Below are 19579 nucleotides of genomic sequence, written 5' to 3'. Positions count from 1 at the left end.
AGCCATGAACAACTAAACCCCTTTCATTGGGTTAGGGAGCTCTATTGTAATTCAATGGATCAATAGTAGTTTTCATCTTCTTCTTCTTTCTTTTCTCTTGATTTTTGTTAGAAAGCTTTCGTTCTTAATTCAATTGGATAGTTGTCTTGAGAGAGAAGCTATCCATAATCGGAATTCTTTGGATCCTTGAGAGAGGAATGACGAATTCATGCTAGAATTGCTTTCTCACATTGGATTAGATTGGGGGTTGGATGGATATAGTGACATGTAATCCTACCAATACTTTGATCTATGAATTTGTGTGGTATAGTCAGTGACCGAACTTCAACTCTTCCCATGAGCAATTAAATCAAGACATTGGGCAATTGTTCATGCTTAGAGAGATTGGTGAGCCAAGACATTAGGATCCAATCATCTAAGATTGCCAAACAATGTCAATGAATGCATTGATTGAGGAAGAGATAAAAATGATTTGATCCGGAGAGTTCAATATCTCCTAAAACCCAATGAATCCCCGTCTCTGATTGACGAACTGAATTCTTGCTAGTAAAGAAATTCACAAAATAAATCCTCGTTGCAAGTATAGCTTCTAAATCGGCAAGGAATCCCTTTCGTACAAACGTTTGGTTGTCACAAGTAACAAACCCAATAAAATTTATAAACCGAAGTATTTAAACATCGGGTCGTCTTCTCAAGGAATTGCAGGGAAGTATGATTTATTATTGGTTATGGAAAACAGTATTTTTGGGTTTTTGAAAAAGGTTTGAATGAGAAAAATAGATTGTAGGAATTAATAAATCAATAGCTAATAAAACTCTGCGGCCCCTGGTTGTCTTCTTCTTCTCTGCCCCTGGTCGTCCTCTTCTTCGCTTGATCTCTTTTCTGACCTCTGTTCTCAAGCTCAAGCTAAGGTAAATAATTAATGTCTTGATTAGGGGGTTTTGATTATTGGAACTTCTGATTAGGGATTTTGATTTTTTTTATTATTATTTTGATTATTGTTCTGACTTACCAGTGATGGTAGTTTGGCTCGTTCTAATACTGGAAAAAATTAATTAGTGATGAAATTTTTGTGTTCTGATTCTTGTTCTGATTATTGCTGAACTTTTTTCTATTTTATTTTTTCTTAAGGTTTTTTATTGTTGCTTAAGCTCTGATGTGTTGCTGATTATTGCTTAAGGCCCGGTTTTCACCCGGTATAACTGTGGCCCAAAAGTGTTTAGGTTTTATCGGGTCTAAGGTCGGGTTAAAGTCTAAAAAATAGGGCTCGTATATATTTAGGGCCGGGTCTATGTTAGGATAAACTCATTTTTATCCGACTCATGTATAGACCTAATAAAAAGTATGAAACTCAAACTGAAGTAGAGTCAGAAGGATATGTGGTGCCAATATGAGAAATATTCAAACTTGAACCATTGGTAACAAGTAATTGATCAGTGCCACCATAATAAGAAGAGGAATACAAATTAGATGGATCATTGATTAAATGATAGAACGCACCAGAGTCTAGGTACCAAGAAGCTTCAAAAATTGTTAATAGTGTGGCCAAGTATGAAATTGGTTGATGAAAAGATCTAGAAGGTGGTGGAGGTTGTGAATTTGATGTAAAAGAGGACTATAAATTCTGAGTAAGGAGGGAAGGTTGATTAGGAGATGAAGGTCCATAAAAGTTAGGATCAAATCTATGGTAGCATAATATGGTCAAGCTGGCCATAGAGTTAGCAGAAAGGTCTTAACCCTAATCGCCAAGAACTTCACCCCCTTCTCGTGAATCGTCCTCCTCTACCTCTTCTTCCACCATAATTTTCTCTTCCAAAGTTATTATGACCTAAAGATGAAGACTGAGCTATATTTACTTGGTCAATATTGGTAGAATTTTGTTAAAATTTTTCTAGTATATCATCATAAGAAATCAAGAGAGCTTCAACTTCTCGAATGTTGTACATATCAGATTTGGTTCTAACCATAATAATGAATGGAGAGTATTTTTCAGTAAGCCCATTACATAATGCCTCTATATGATCATCTGTAGAAATAGAAGAGCCAACGAGCAGGAGAGAATTTACAATCTTCTTGACTTAGGCAACATATTCTGATGCAGAAAGATTTAGCTCTAGATTTTAAAAGTAATTTTGTAGTGTACCATGCAGTTCTTGAAATTTCATTTATTGAAGCTAGGAACCATGAGCTATGATTATAGTCTTAAAGATTTCAACCTGTATAGGATTTTGATACTATGCCAGCAGCTTGATCAGCCTGTGATGCAAATTGAAGAGGTTGTTTTGCAGGTTAAAGGTGTTCTTGACTGGCCCAAAATTGCAAAAAAAAAACTTGTTGCCATGTGACAAAATTATTTTCAATGAGTTTTTTAGGAATAGATATAGAAGATGCTTGGAAGTTGTAGTAGAATTAGGAAAAATGAGAGCCATGAATTCAGACACCAAGGATCTTATGCTATGGATACCATATGAATTTTCTTGAAGAACAAGATATTGAAGATACAATGCAAAGAGTAGACTAGAAAGTTTAGAGGTAAAAAAAGTAGAAGATATAAAACTTTATTTGTAATAGTGTAACAGATTCTCACACACACTAGTTAATACTGAAGTCATGTCCTCATATATATACTAGAGTTATATGAAGCAATTACAAAAAAGCATGCAAAAACTGATACAACACAGATTTTTTTACTCAAAGCCTATCTTAACTATTGTCAATATTAATTATATTAGATATTCTATATTTATATTAATAAATAAAGGATAAGTGGTTCTTGTTCAATTCAAATCATTCAAAATCTTTTTTTTTATCTTTTATTTTTAGTTTTTAGAAATATAGAAATTCTATTTAGAGTTATATTTATAATATATAAATATAAAATACATAATGCAAATTATTTGCGTCCAATAGGATTTGAACCTATACCAAAGGTTTAGAAGACTTCTGTCCTATCCATTAGACAATGGACGCTTTTCTTTTTTTCTTCTAACTTTTCACTAAATTCAATTTAGTGAAAAGTTAGAAGAAAAAATGGAATAATATCTACAAATACTAATATATAATATATAGATATATATACTATATATATAAATATATATAATATAATTCGAGTAATTATATTGGAATTGAGTCGTATAGCTTCTCACCTATTATGGCTGGGACCTTTTATGGCGGATATTGGTGCACAAACCCCTTTCTTCTATATTTTTAGAGAAAGAGAATTAATATATGATCTATTCGAAGCTGCGACAGGTATGAGAATGATGCATAATTTTTTCCGTATCGGGGGAGTCGCGGCCGATCTACCTCATGGTTGGATAGATAAATGTTTGGATTTCTGCGATTATTTTTTTACAGGGGTTGTTGAATATCAAAAACTTATTACGCGAAATCCCATTTTTTTAGAATGGGTTGAGGGAATAGGCATTGTTAGTGGAAAGGAAGTACTATCTTTTTTATTTTGTGATTTTATTCTATAAATTTAATTATATTAAATTGATAAATTTTGAAAGTTGAATTCAATTTCTATTTTGAGATTTGTTTTTAAGTTTTACAATATACCATAACAATATACCCTCCCTATATATAAACATAAGATGATATAAATATTAAGTATAGAAGATTTTTCCAATAGAAAAAAAAGTTTGACCCCTCCCTCCCTATAATGTCTTAGTTTTCTTTATTTAAGTTGAAAGAAATTTTCCTCTGGAAAAGACTTTTTTAATCACAAAATAAAGTTCATTTTTAAAAAATATTAAAAAAAATTGAAATGGACTTTTTTGAAACATTGAAAAAAGTTATCTATTGAGTCATTTATAGAATAAGAAATCTTCTTCTTATTAAGAATTCAACGGGACCCCCTCGAATTCATCAACAAGAAAATTACATTGTGATTTAATTTTATTTAGATTCGATCTCGATGAAAACAATACATCAATGAGGAGTTAGTTCAAAAAGTTAAATACATTCTATATGTATGGCTAAAAGAAGGGCTCAAAAGTCCTCTTTATTGAAAAAAAAAATTGTAAGAAAAAGACCTTTCCCTGTCGCTTAGCTTTCGACTTTTCGAAAATATATTAGCTGATGAATTAGTTGTTGTTGTTCTTGTTTCTTTAGTACCCTTAGTAGTTCCTATACCTGTCATGTTCCTTGGATTATTTACAAGCGGTATTCAAGCCCTTATTTTTGCTACTTTAGCTGCGGCTTATATAGGTGAATCCATGGAAGGCTATCATTAACTTAACAAATTTAGGAAATAGTCTTTTTTTTTAGTTTCTAGTTTAGTTTGACTCGCCACAATATATGTGCGGCTAAAGATAATATACTTAGGTAACAAAAATACATAAAAGAGAAACAAATAAGTTTTGAATTCTGATTCTATTAATTGAATATTCATAAATACGGGGTTAAATTAAATGCAATCAAAGTATAAATAAATATATGATTTGGTAAAAAAATAGAAAAGATTACTTGAGAGCTATAAAAAAAATAGGAAAAACATCTTTTAAATATATGAATAATAAATCATCCAAACAGTAGCAAAAACTCCATCTCAATAAGCTTGGTCTCTTGAGCCCGCTTCAAGACAAGATTACTAATTATCCAATCCTGGGGTAATAAGACTCGTCTGTTTCTAATTTTTTTTCACTTAATTCTTTTACATAGAAAATGAGACTCAATATTTTGACTGCAATTTCAAATCATCATACCATAGAAATAACATATATAACCATATACCCATATATAATATATATAAGATAAATATAATATAATATATATTATATATATATTATAGGCTGGTAATCTACTATCTAATCTAATATAGTACTAGATACATGTCTCTTCCTTTTATAGCAGTCCTATTTATTCGGTACAGGCATGTCGTAGTCAATTTTTCAATTTCTATTGAATTTATTTTTCAAGGAAAACTTCTTTCAATTATGGAAGCACGAGAATCTTATTTCAAATTCTGGTATATACGTATCATATGCGGAATACGGATAAGATACCCGATAGATATTATCTCTGTAATTATTAGTGAAACAAAAATACTTGTACAAACCATCAAAGTAATTCCACCCCCAACGGTAAAAAGATGAAAATCTTGGTGATATTCCGAACCATTCATGAACATCACAGCAAAGAGGATTAAAACGTTTATAGCTCCCACGTAAATAAGTAGTTGTGCGGAAGCTACAAAATGGGAGTTTGATAAAATATAAAATAAAGATATACAAACAAGAACTAGTCCCAATGAAAAAGCAGAAAAAATGGGGTTGGTAAAAAATACTACTCCTAAACTTCCTAATTAAAATTGAGATTATTATTCTGATTCTTTCATGTTTAATATCTTTTCTTTGAATAAATAATAAATTAATTATATTAGATATTCTATATTTATATTAATAAATAAAGGATAAGTGGTTCTTGTTCAATTCAAATCATTCAAAATCTTTTTCTTTTATCTTTTATTTTTAGTTTTTAGAAATATAGAAATTCTATTTAGAGTTATATTTATAATATATAAATATAAAATATATAATGCAAATTATTTGCGTCCAATAGGATTTGAACCTATACCAAAGGTTTAGAAGACCTCTGTCCTATCCATTAGACAATGGACGCTTTTCTTTTTTTCCTTCTAACTTTTCACTAAATTCAATTTAGTGAAAAGTTAGAAGAAAAAATGGAATAATATCTACAAATACTAATATATAATATATAGATATATATACTATATATATAAATATATATAAACTAACGATGCGGGTTCGATTCCCGCTACCCGCTTTTATCTTATTTCTATATTAGATTAGAATCTTTCTTTTTTTTTTAGATTAGAATAAAATGTGGAATAAAATAAATACATTTTTTTAGTAAATTTTTTATCATTTCTGTATTTTGTTTTTAGTTATTTTATTCAATTTTATCAATTAATACAATATTCAATTTTCCAATTTGAATATAAGATTTTTGAATATAATATTCATTATATTATATATATTTATATATATAGTATATATATCTATATATTATATATTAGTATTTGTAGATATTATTCCATTTTTTCTTCTAACTTTTCACTAAATTGAATTTAGTGAAAAGTTAAAAGAAAAAAAGAAAAGCGTCAATTGTCTAATGGATAGGACAGAGGTCTTCTAATTGATGGTTCTACTATATCCTTACAATTAATCTCTATATCTAAGTCATTTAACCAACCAAGTCCAACCAAGTAGCTTTGACCTAATATTCTTCCACGCGCCACTAACTAACCTTTCAATCAACGAGCGAAATTTATAATTCCCTTTTTCTTTTAGATTTGTTTCCTTTTTTATTTTTTCTCAGCGTTTTCTTCATCTCTACCTTGTGTTCAATCTTTGTGTTCTCTGTTTCTTTATTCTCCATGTTCACTTCATTCTACGCGTTCTCTTCATTCAAGTTTAACGCTCTTTTAACTGATTTTAAAGATTTCGATCAAAGTTTTTGAAATTAAACTGTGAAATCATGTTTGAAGAGCTATTTCATGTGGAAGATAATGAAATGATTCAAATTCAGATTTTCAATTGAACCAGAGTAAAGTGGATTATTGTTTTGAATCGAATCAAGTGGCTGAGGTGTGATTTTATCAATCAGTACCTGAATAATGTAGTTTATCACTGTTGATGGTTTGAATTGTTGAATGTAATTTAGGAGTTCTGAATTTGAATTATTATTGTATTGTGATAAATTTGTTCGGTTTTAGTTTTGGTGTATTTAAATAAAAACCTTGTGTACTTTGGAATTCTTTCGGTGAATTTTAGTTTCAGACTTTAAATTAAACCAGGGCAAATTGTATTATTTTTTTATCAAATAAATTGGTGAGGTATGGTTTGAATCTAGTTGATGTGGTTTGTCACTAGTTTATGATTTTATTATTTTGATGAATTTGTTTCAGTCCAAGTTTTGGTATATTTTAGTTTGCAATATGGTTTATTTTAAAACTATTTCGGTGTATTATACAGTTTCTGTGGCATGTTGATGAGCAGCTTGTTCCAAAGGTTGGCATAACTTTCAAGACGCTTAAGAAAGATGAAAAATTCTACAAAGATTATTCTAAACTTGTTGATTTTTCTACAAAGATTCAAAACACAAAAAAGAAGGAAAATGAAATAAGAACCAATTGATTACATGTACCAGAGAGGAAAAATAGAAATCGAACATCTCTCCAACTGAGAAGACAAATCCTTCTGCTGGATTAAATTGTCCTGCAAGAATATATATATATTGAAGGATGTTGGAGTTTGGATCATCTCGAAGATTGTGTTGCATCATTCACATCCGTGCTGTCGAAATCAAGCAGAGATGCTTAAACAACACAGGGAACTAAGTATGTCTATATGACGTACAATTGAGAATAACGAGAAATCCAGGATCAGACCAAGCAAAATATATCAATCATATGTTGTAGCAGCAGAAGGTCATTGTGAATTAAGTTTTATTGAAAAAGATGTGAGAAATTATATCACGAGAAAAGTGCGGAATGTTCGAAACTTGAGGATGCAAAAGAATTTGGAAAATACTTATCAAGAATGAAAGAAAAGAATCCGAATTTCTTTTTCAAGCTTGAACTTGAGGTTGATCAGTCAATTAAGATTGCTTTTTGGGTCGATGCAAGAAGCAGGGCTGCTTATGAGTATTTTGGATATGTTATTTTATTGGATACCACTTATAATACAAACAGGTAATTTGCTGTTCTAGTTTATGTATTTTTTTTAACTACTTTTGGTGTATATAAATAGTGTTTCAGTGTATATATGATTTGTTTCTGTGTCATTGTATTCAGGTATAATTTGGTTTTTTGTTCTTTTGTTGGGGTGAATCACCACAGACAGTCAATACTTCTGGCATGTGCTTTGATGAAAAACGAGGATATTCAATCATTCAAATGGTTATTTGAATGTTGGCTTCGTTGCATGGGAGGCAATACTCCAAAAGGAATTTTTACCGATCAATGTGCATAATGCAAAGGGCTATTGAGGCTTGTATGCCCACAACAATTCACCGGTGGTGTATTTGGCATATCATGAAGAAGGTCCCAAGTAAATTAAATGGCTACAAGTGACAGGAAGAAATTGTATCGAAGATGAGTAGTATTGTATGGAACTCTCTTACAAAAGATGCATTTGATAAGAATTAGAATGATTTTCTGATGAAGTTCGGTGTTGGGGACAACAAGTGGCTTTCAGGTAATAGTGTCTTTATTAGGATTAAATGATATTTTTATGTGTTTCGGCATAGTGGTGTCTAGTAGAGGTGTCAAACTGTATGTCTTTTAGTGTATTTTTGGTTCTGACTTAGTATTTTTATGAATTTTTCAGAGCTTTACGAAGATCGTCATTTATGGATTCCAGTTTATCTAGATCACCACTTCTGACCTAGGATGAGAAGCACAGAAAGGAGCAAGAGCATGCATTCTTTTTTAAACAAGTTTATTACACGCAACAGCTCACTTATACAATTCGTCAAATAGTATGATAATTGCCTAGGAAGTAGAGAGCAGAGAGAGAGAATTGGATGCTGTAGATTTTCATACCATCATACTGTGTGCAACAAAATCCTTGATAGAAACTCAATTTCAACATGTGTATACTCGCACGAAGTTCAAGAAAGTTCAACCACAATGTAGAGGAAAGGTGAATTGAATCACAAGAATAACTCAGTTCGTTCTAGGTTATACGGTATATAAAGTTGTAGAATAGGTTTCAAACTCAACATTCAACAAGTTTGCAGTTACATATGACACAATCTCAACTCAAGTTAAATGCCAGTGCTTATTATTCGAGTCAAGAGGGATATTGTGTCGTCATTCTCTGAGTGGTTAAGCTTTGAGCAAGTAAATAAAGTGTCACCAAGATATATATATTGGAACGATGGAGTAAGTGTAACATCCTCACTATCGGTATGTCACGCTTCCGGCTGCGCAACTCTGATCACAAGAAGTGTTACGGCTAACTTCATATACTTAATATTAAAATAGGGGCCTGTGACTCGACATCGTATCGCTAATTCCTTTGAAAATCGAAAATAAATACTTTATCTTAAGAAAAATACAAGTAGGCATAGATTCATATACAAGACTCCTTACATAATATCTTATAATATAATATACATATAAAACATACAACTCCTATCCCTCTTACAAACTTGTAATAACAATAACGAGGGAAGAAAATAATCTAATTAATACAACAACATATAAACCAAATGCAGTATAACTCTTCTTAATGCTTCTTCATCCGGTTCCTGAAAAGGTAAAGCTGTAGGGGGTGAGAACCTAACCACACGGTCTCACCACGGAGTTTCAAAGTTGTCATAAGAAGATATTTAATAAGAAAACTGTTTTCAAGCTCAGTGATTATCATTGCCTTATGAATCTTTTAAAAACCAATATGTAATCGTTCAAAACCTTTTCAAAGAAACAATGTTTAATCTTTCAGAAATGCGAAACCTTTTCTTTCTTATAAGAAAATCTCAATTAGAAACCAACCACGCAATCAAACAACACAATCATTAATTCAGCACCAAAGTTCATTCTCAAATGTAGCACGCCAGGACAAACACAGGCAAGACGAGGAAAGCACAGGTTTAGGTAACAGTTACAGCAAATAGTTCAAGTAGCAGTTAAGAATAGTTTATCAATTAGGCAAACCAAAACAAGTTCAAACCCAAACAAAACATACAAATGCATATGATGCATGCATGTCCTATGGCTGATGAGGCTCATCTGTCAGTTATCCAGCCAACCCGACAAGTTTGAAAATACTTAGACTGTCCCCCGACGTGCATCCCCAAGAGTCTATGCATAGCTTTTTCTCAAATAATAAATATTGCTCAATGGGGGTTACATTCCCGGGAATTTATATAGTGCTCGGTCACACTTACGTCGTAGGGTCAACAGAGTATCGAGTTCTTAACCTGGTACACGTGGTGGCAAGCCATGGTACTTTATCCAGGGAACCTCGTATCTCAGATAATTCAAATTCATAAGCCATATGAATAATTCAAAGATCATATCTCAACATTCTCAATCGATATCTCAACATTCTCAACATCATAATCATTCATCAATCTAAATCTCATTTCCAAATTCATTCAAAAACCATATTTCAAAGAAAATCCTCATCATCCTTCCTTCCATTCCGTCCATTAACAATCCCAATTCAAAACATAATTCTTTCTTTGATAAATAAATCAATCTTAAAACATATAATATTTAAAAACAAATCTTTTTAATTAATTACTTCAAATAAAACTTCTAATTTTATAAAATTTCGACAGCATCTCCTCTAAAACTCAGACACTGCCACCCTTTTCGGGTCCCATCCAAATATTTCTCAAACTTTTTCTCAACCATTTCCAAATCTCAAATATTTTCCAGAGTTGAACCAGTTCCAATATCAAATTATTTTCAAATCAAACCAACTCCAACAATAAAACTCTTTTTAAAATCAAATAAGTTCAAATATTAAATCATTTATAAAATCATACCAACTCAAAATCAAACCGCTCCCAGAATCAATTTATTTTTATATCTCAAATTATTTCCAAAATCAAGTAAATAACCTTTCAAACCGGTTTTTATCAACAACCATTCACCCCTCACGCAATCAAGCATCCAATAATTCAGTTCAACAAACCATCACATCCACAAGACAAATATAATCGCAGAAGTATATCTTTTTGCATCAATATCTATTTATCACAACTCTGTAATGTAAATTAGGTTTTAAGAAAAAACCCCTACCTCAATTATTCGCAATTCACATAATTAAATGTGTTGAATCCCTTTTTCCCCCGGCTCATCACGGCGGCAGCCACAACCGCAGTTCCAAACCACTTTTGCAGCAACCATAGTCACTCTAATCGCAACAAGAAATAACCGAAACTCAATCAAATAACAAATAACATTGCAAAACCTCAGCCACATAATAGAACATCGACTAAAAGAGTTTCAAAGCAAGAACGTCTTACTGTACCAGCAAGGAACTAAAGTACAGCGCAGCCGCAGCTTCAGCGATTAACTCCGGCAAGCTCCAACAGCAGTAGCTTCAGCTCACAGGGGAAAACTCACTACAACATTATCAAACATATACGACTTAAGCGACGACCCTTACGGTAACATATTTTCGACGGATAAGGAAGATAAACCAGAACAGGACAAGAGCTTACCAAGAAAATAGAAGCTTCAGTGGCGGTTTCCGACGGCAACAGCGGCGGAGATGGCTCAACGGCGGCGAAGGTGGCTTCCTTCCCTTCCATCCCGTTCTGGTCGCGTTTTCCTCTTCTCCTCTGGTCAGATCTGCGTCGACGGCGACGGCAACGACGCGGGTTCCACAGACGGCAACGCTTCCTTCTCCTCGCGCGACTCTCTCCCTCGGTTCTGAGCTTCCTTGCGATGGTGATGAACGGCGCGATGGTGGCTCGAGTTGGACGGTGGCAGCGCAAGCAACAGGACGTGATGGTGGCGCGCAGTTGCAGCGGCGGTCTCCCTTTCCTCCGGCGCCACTGTTCCTTCCTCTTCTCCCTTTCTCTTCCTCAAGCCCTCTCTTCCCTCTTCTGCTCTCTTTCTCTCAGATCTCATAATATATAATCAAAGGCAACTACTAAATCCTTCCACAATAAAAGCTTTCTTCGTCTTCCTCGCAAGCACCAACAGCATCACCCAACCCAATTTAGTGCGTGTGGGTGCGACTGAATGGAGTACTCCTGCTACTAATACTAATACTACTAATAATAATAATAATGATCTACTACTACTACAATAATTATAATAATAATAATTATAAGAATAATAACAATAATAATAATCAAAAACCTAATTTAATTTATTAAAATTATTTTTAAAATGTTATTTGATTATTATTTTTCTAATTGACTTTTAATGAAATATTTTAATTTAAAATTGAAGATAATATAATTAATTTTCTTTGTTTATAAAATTTAAGTAATAAATTCTAGAATCTCTATTATTTAATTAAATTGTATAAAATTCTTATTCTTTTACAACTGTTAAGCTCTATAATTTAAATATAAAAAATTATTCAATAATTATAAAATTAAGTAAAATTTCTAATTTAATTGTCAAAACTTGATTTAATTACTTTTAATAAAATAATTTCTAAAAATAAAGTCTTTAATGAATAAATAAATTGAAATTAACTCATAATAATTTTTTTTTCGAAAATTATGGGTCTTATAGCAAGAACGTAAAGAGGAGGCATACACATATCAAGAACAACCACGACAAGCCTCTATTGGAGCCAAGAAGCAGAAGATTTTATGATTTGGTATTTTGATCACAAAATATTTGTGAATTTGCATCAGAATCTGAGGAGTTGACTGTGATTCTACACCGCGCTTACGATAATGCTATGAGATGCAAGAATACAAAGCCAAAAGCAAAGGAAAATATTCGTTATCTCACCATGATGCTTCTTGGAAGATATTAACGAACTTCAAAGCCCTCCATGGATTAGAACAAGAGGACGTCCAAAAAAGAGATTGGGGTCAAAAACTGAAAAATAGATTGCAAATGCTTTAAAGAAAAGAAAAAGAAAGATCTAACCGAGGTAAAAGTGATGTTTTTTAAATACGAAAAATTGAATTTGTGCATGTTAATAGTTGTGATAATATATGATTTATTTTTTGCAGTTTAACCTTTTTTATCAGGGTTCAGTGGTGTAGTCAAATTTCAGCCATTATCATGGACATGTTATGAATTATCAGTTTATAGATTCAATAGCATAGGATAGTTTTTCTGGTGTAGTGTGACACTATTTCGGTGTACTGCGAAACAATTTCTGTGTATTCTGCATGCTCTTTGTTTTTATATTTTCTTGTTTTGTTCTATTTTGACGTGTTGCTGTTTGTTTAGAAATTAGTGTCTTCAACTATTTGAAGGGATTTGTTTGTTTTAAATATAAAATACATAGACAATTCAATACTTAAGAAGAGTAACAATTCAAATTACAGAATTTTCATATCTCCTGGTTATAATTTTCAGAAAAATATGTATACACATTTTTCGGTGTATTTTGAATAGTTTTCGGTGTATTCGTAAAGGAATTCAGTGTATTAAATAATTTAATCTTGTTTTCCTAAATTTTTTTTAACCTCGATTCATTTAGATTAACAACATTTCAATACAATATAGATAGCTTCATAAAAGATTATTTTTGCAAAAAAAAATTATGAAAAGCTTGGATTAAATATTTACAAAGATAGAAAGTATGTGTTCAAACAGATAATTTAGTACACAATTTTTAACATTGTACAACATTCAAACTATTTACTGTCGATATCTTCTGAATGCAATTCACAATAAGGATTCTAATACCGCAGATGGCTTGTACAGTCTAATGGCTTCACATTCTTGAATGGCTTTATCTCTGAGTCGATTTATTTCATCAAATAGAATGAGTGAAGCATATTCAACTCTGAGATGATCCACTTCTTCCTACAATTTAAAGAAATTTCTTTTATTAAACTCCGTTAACTTAGTAATATAGAGTTATTTATTTTTAAAGATAGTTACCTATGTCCAGTTCTTCCATACATATTTTCTCTTTTTGATGTTTCCTGGTTCAATTATCTCAAGCCATTTCATCACATAAATTGCACAATAGAAGCTAAAAACAAAAATAAATAAGCAAAATAAAATAGGACAATAAGAGAAAACACAAAATTTCTCAGATAGAAAGATTTATACTGGTTATGTTTCCTGGCGATGTTAATGTATGGTGCTTCAATTTCATCATCCTTGTCCATCAAAGGTTGTCCTTCGGCAAATACCTTCATTCTTGAAATCATGAAGTCCTAAAAACCAAAAAAAGCAAAATATAAGAAAGACTATATTTAATACCAAATTACACCGAAATGAACCAATAGTCCACCTTATTTCAAACAGAACTACACCGAAGTTTTATATTGCTAATAATAGACAGAAACTAGAGAATTTAAAGAGAAAACAGAAATAACTTACAACAAATTTATTAAGTGTTGTTCTTTCTTTCGAAGGAGATTTTTTGTGAAATGGGTCAAGGACATGAAATTTCTTCTTTTTATCCTCCACCATCCATACCCACCAATGTTTCGTATAGCAAACTAGGGCAAATATCTGAAGTTTTCCCAGAGAGAACAATTTTTTAGTTTAATTGGCACCTAATGAAAGAATTGTTTAAGAAACTTTATAAACGAAAACTTACAAATGGATGGGATACAAACTTTTTCTTGTCTAAATATGGGATGAAGTCCTTATAGTCTTGAATATCAAAGGGCTTGTTAGTTTTTAGTTGTTTGAACTTGCCTTGATGATTTCTCAAAGCCAAATTTTGCAGAATTTGTATAACACCGAAAGAAACAATTATAACAAAATACCAAAATTTGAATTTACTACACCTTACCACAATATCAGGGGGAGATAGTATATTTGTTCTTCATATCTTTTAATTCTTTATTTGTTCAGAATATGATACATTGCAGAAACAACTTAGGAAAACAAAAAACCCAAAGTTATTACATATATGGCACAACAACTCATAAGAAAATCATTAATGTTATCTATGATTACCAGATTTTTGACATATATATTGGCTTATAAAGATCCAAAGTGCCTTCTGGTTATTTCAATCGGATATTCATGGTTCAGGATGAATATTGTGTCCCACTCATTAGTGCTTGTATCATCATAGGTCTTGATAGTTGTGACACAGAGAAAGCATTTTTCCTTAAGGTCGCCTGTTATTTCGCTTCACCTCACAGGAGTTTTGAAATTGTTAACAAAGCTCACGGTAAGCTGCTCCACCAACTCTTCTAATTCTTCAACCAATATTGGGCTCTCTTAAGATTTTTCCTTTTCAACTGCTGGTTCAACCTCCTAAGTAATTGTATCTTCCTCACTCGATTTAGAAAAGTCAAGGCCGAATGATGGTGCAGGAATGTCATGCTTTAGAAATGATGCTGCATTGGTAACCATCATTAATCCAGCATTGGCTTAAGAGGGTGGATGACTACATAGTGACAAATAAAATAGTATAAGAATACATAGAAAATATTGAAAGAAAATTATATTGTGTAGAACTTACACTTTAAAAGGAGTTACTAGCTCATTAGATTTTTGTTGAGGTTGTTGAGGATGTTCTTTAGTATGTTCCTCTGTTGGTGTGTTTTCACCAGGTTTATGAGGCTATGGAGTACTGCAGGATTATAGAAAAGGAATTAAATTAAAAAAACAAAGCAATTGCACCTCAATTCATACCAAATACATCGAAATAAGAACCAAATACACTGTTATTTCAAAAAGACATGTAACTCATTAAACCATGCACATATACACCCAAAGACAAACCAAATACACCGAAAGTATTATTCCTTACGCATTAATAGTTTCTTATGTATATTCCTCAATGGGAGACTTTGCAACAGTTAGTTGTTTTTGCAGAGGGCTTGAGGCTGTTGTTTCTTATGGAGGTGCAAATATTTGAAGTGGAAGTCTAATGAAGACAAAAGTAAAAAGTTAATATTGAGTAAACATTTAGGTGAAAATGATTAACTCAAAGAATATAAGATTGAAAATAAGTTGAAAAACTCACATGTCGAGTGGTCCTGCTTGAGAATAAGTCTCTTTCTGAAGAACAATTTTTTTTCTTGAGGATTACTACCTATTATTGCTTCTAAAACAGGAGCTGGTTCATTTAATGATTCTTCTTATTCCTTGAACCTGAAATACACCGAAATCATCTCACTAACACACCTCAAGCATTCAATAGAAACACAACTTCTGTTTCATGAGAACTTACATAGTTACAGTTTTTTTTTTCTTTTTTTTTCCTATTTTTTTTTCTTGAATAAAGTATTAAAGGACTTTTTTTCTAAAAAATATGTATATATGGAATCAGAAGCAGAATATGGTAACACAAGAATTAAGGAAATAGTTAGAGAAACAGAAATTATATGTTATCACTTGGCTTATTTACACTGCTTTGATAGCTTGTCTGTGTTTGAAACACAGGATCATTTTCACTTGCCAAATTTACATGCGACATTCTAAGGACAAAATAAACATTATTTAGTAAAACTAGAGTAATTAATTACATTCACTAAAATTTTAGCAAAGAAAGGATTTCACATAATGAATCTTACGTTTGCGAAGAATCATAGTGAGCTTCTGTGGAGTGGTGCCCACCTTCTGGTATATCTGTGATTTTTTTTTTTTTGCAATCTGGAAAGGAAAATAATCATTAGGAAAATAAAACACAATAAACTTAGCAAATTACATCGAAAAACAAAACATACTTTTGTGCAGGCTTATCATTTATTTTCTTCATTTTTTGCTTCTCTTATTTGTTGTATTTATTCAGTTCTGACAGTACATACAAAAAATTATGTTAACAAATAAAATTTTGATGAATAAAAGATCGCATTTCAATGTATCTTACTCATCATCAGATTCAGTTTCTTTTTTAGAAGATGAATCCTCAATAATGTGCTTTCTTGTTTTAGATTACATCCTGGAAAGAAAAGAATCATCAAGCAAATAAATACAACAAAATTGATAAAATACACCTGAAAACAATGCATACTTTTTTGCAGGATTGTGAACTTTTTTCTTCAATCTTCCTTTTGTTATTTGCTCCAATTCTTCATTTCTGACAATAAATTGAAAACATTCTGTTAATAAATAAAATTTTGATATAAATAGAAAATATAGCATTCCGATGATAATTTCTGAATCTTACTCATCATCAGATTCAGTTTGGTTTTTGGAAGATGAATCCTGAACAATTTGCTTCCTATTTTTGGATTCCATTCTGGACAACAAACAATCATCAGGCAATAAATATAGTAAAAATGATAAAATATATCGAAAAATAATACTTACTTTTTTGTCTTTCTTGTTGGTTGTTTTCTTGTTTTTGGTGCCTCCACTAAGTCTTGTTCAGAATTAGACTCAGAGTCAGTAACACTATCACTTTCTGAAGAAATGTTCTTCTTCTTTTGTGGCTTCTTCTTTTTCTCCTTCTTTTCTTCCTTCTTCATTTTCATCAATTTGTCTTTCAGCTGTGCTCTTTTCATGAGACCCTAAAATAGGTAAAACATTAGTTTACATCATATATATAAAATAAATACACCGAAATTAAAGAAAAAATTCTGTTGAGTTACCATATGGTCCTTAATCTCAGATTCTATCCTCTAAACTAGCAACTCCCTAGTTAAATGCTACAACCACGGTGGTCCAAGAATTATATCCACCAGCTTGTTCTTGTGTGTGGATTCATGAAAATATACAATCATGAGAGCATAGAGGCAGCTATTAACAGATTTTTTTCTTTTTTAATATGTGCTCTGATAAACCACTATTTTATGGTTTATCTTATGTTTAATTGAGTGGTTTCATCAAGTCTTCACCCACTTATTCATACTAATTGCATAATTTTACATTTCCCTTCCTAGTATTGTTTTATGGTTGAAAACTTGCTTCCTAAAGAACTTTAAATTATGTATTTTAATTCTCCTTTATACCATTCAAGGCCGTGATCCGTGTGTTAAGTGTTTCAGGCTTTATAGGGCAGGAATGGCTAAGAGAATGAAGAGGAAGCTAGCAAAAATGGAAGGAACACAAGAAACTAAGGAGATGACCAGCGAACACCGACGCGCGCGCATGGCTCACGCGAGCGCGCGGAGTGGAGAAAATTGCAGCGACGCGTGCGCGTGCCTGACGCGTACGTGTGGATTGGAGTCTGCACAAATGACGCGAACGCGTGGATGACGCGTACGCATGACAAAGAAAATCACTGAATGACGAGAACGTGTGGACGACGCGTACGCGTGACCTGCGCAATCTGCAGAAATAACAGAAAATGCTGGGGGCGATTTTGGGCCGCGTTTTGACCCAGTTTTAGGCCCATAAAACCCAGAATAAAGCCAGGAAACATGCAGAGACTCTACACAACACCTTTTTACACACAGAGATACATTTACATAATCTTATTAGGATAGTTTTTAGGTTTTTAGATCTGAATCTAGAGAGGAATTACTCTCCCTCTAGTTTCTCTTTACATTCCCAGTTTATTGCTTTTGCTTTTGGATATTGAAGAATCACTACCTCCGTTGAAGATACCATTCTAGTTTGTTTCCTTACTTAATCTTTTATTTATTCCATATTCTTAATTCTTGTTTAAAGTAGTAATTGGATTATTTTTATGGATTGTTAGCGCAAAGGATTACTTTTATCTTTAATTAATTTTTAAAGCTTTATTTTATTCAATTTATCATGTCTTCTTCTTATATTTTTATTAGCGTTTTATTCATGTCAATGGAGTAGACTCCATACTTGACATGGGGTTGATTAAAAGGAGACACTTGAGTTGGAAGGCTTAAGTGCTGATTAAACTGGAAGTTGTTGGCTAGTTCTGTATTTACTAACGCTAGACCTTCCCAAGGGAGAGGACTAGGATGTACGAATAAGAGTTAGCTCAATCACTTGACTTTCCTTTATTTAGTAAGGGTTAACTAAGTGAAAACAACAACCTTTTTAATACTACACTTAAGAGACCCCAACAAGGATAGAACTTCCAATTAATCATTCCCCCAATCAAGGCTTTTTATCTAGAATATTAATAATCATTCTTAGTTTTTATTGCTTTAATTTACAATTATTTAATTACTCATTATCCAAACTCATACTCCCAGTATTTTTATTCTAAATTTTTGTGACACCTTTCTAAATTGTTGAGGCGAATTTTAGCTGGTTAAGAGCTATACTCGCAACGCTGTTCTTATATTACAATCTCTTAATTGGCCTAACTTCTGCCACGCACCAGTTTTTGGCGCCGTTGCTGGGGAGTTGCAATTGTGTGCTAAATTATTAATTAGTGTACATATTTTTATTTTTTTATTTGCATATTTTATTTTTATTTTATTACCATGAGCTATATGTTTCTTTCATTGAATGATGCGTTCACTGCCTGATCCGAGCTTAGCCGCATTTGATCCTGAAATTGAAAGAACTATTTTATGTATTAGGCGAGCTCGACGTCGGTTAGCCTCTGAAGATGGTGAAGTGATTGTGATCGATTCACCAGTCTCATCTGAGGGTGAATCTGAACCGCCATCTGAGAGCGAAACAAGCTCCTTTACTACTGATTCAGTTGATTCACGTGTAGATAGAATGGCAGCACCTAGGAGGATTACTCTCCAGGAAGTTAGAGCCCCAGATTTTACAATGCAACTGTATCAAGTGCATCATCCAACTCTGGCTGCAGATTTTGAACTGAAGACTGCACTAATCAACTTAATGCCCAAGTTTTATGGCTTACCTACTCAGGAGCCCATCAAGCACCTCAGGGATTTTCAGACAGCCTGTTCTACTATTAGGCGTCAGGGTGCAAATGAAACTTCTATTCTGTTAACTGCCTTCCCATTTTCTCTTGAGGGAAAGGTGAGGGAGTGGTACTACTCCCAACCTGAAGCAACTGTTACCAACTGGGATACGCTCAGAAGAGAATTTTTGGAAAAATAATTTCCAGCTGAAGTTACAGAC

The 19579-nt window shown here is 32.3% G+C and overlaps 1 non-coding gene across 1 annotated transcript; it reads right to left on the bottom strand.

The window, feature by feature from the left end:
- Positions 1-5553: 5553 nt before the first annotated feature.
- TRNAR-UCU (transfer RNA arginine (anticodon UCU)) lies at positions 5554-5625 on the bottom strand. The gene has a single exon. It is a non-coding gene; the product is annotated as a tRNA-Arg (tRNA).
- Positions 5626-19579: the final 13954 nt, after the last annotated feature.

This window comes from Arachis ipaensis, chromosome B2 (genome assembly GCF_059453495.1).
Source record: "Arachis ipaensis isolate K30076 ecotype BB chromosome B2, ASM5945349v1, whole genome shotgun sequence".
Lineage (NCBI taxonomy): Eukaryota > Viridiplantae > Streptophyta > Magnoliopsida > Fabales > Fabaceae > Arachis > Arachis ipaensis.
Note: the sequence above shows the minus strand (reverse complement) of the source record. Positions and strands in the feature narration are given on the sequence as shown.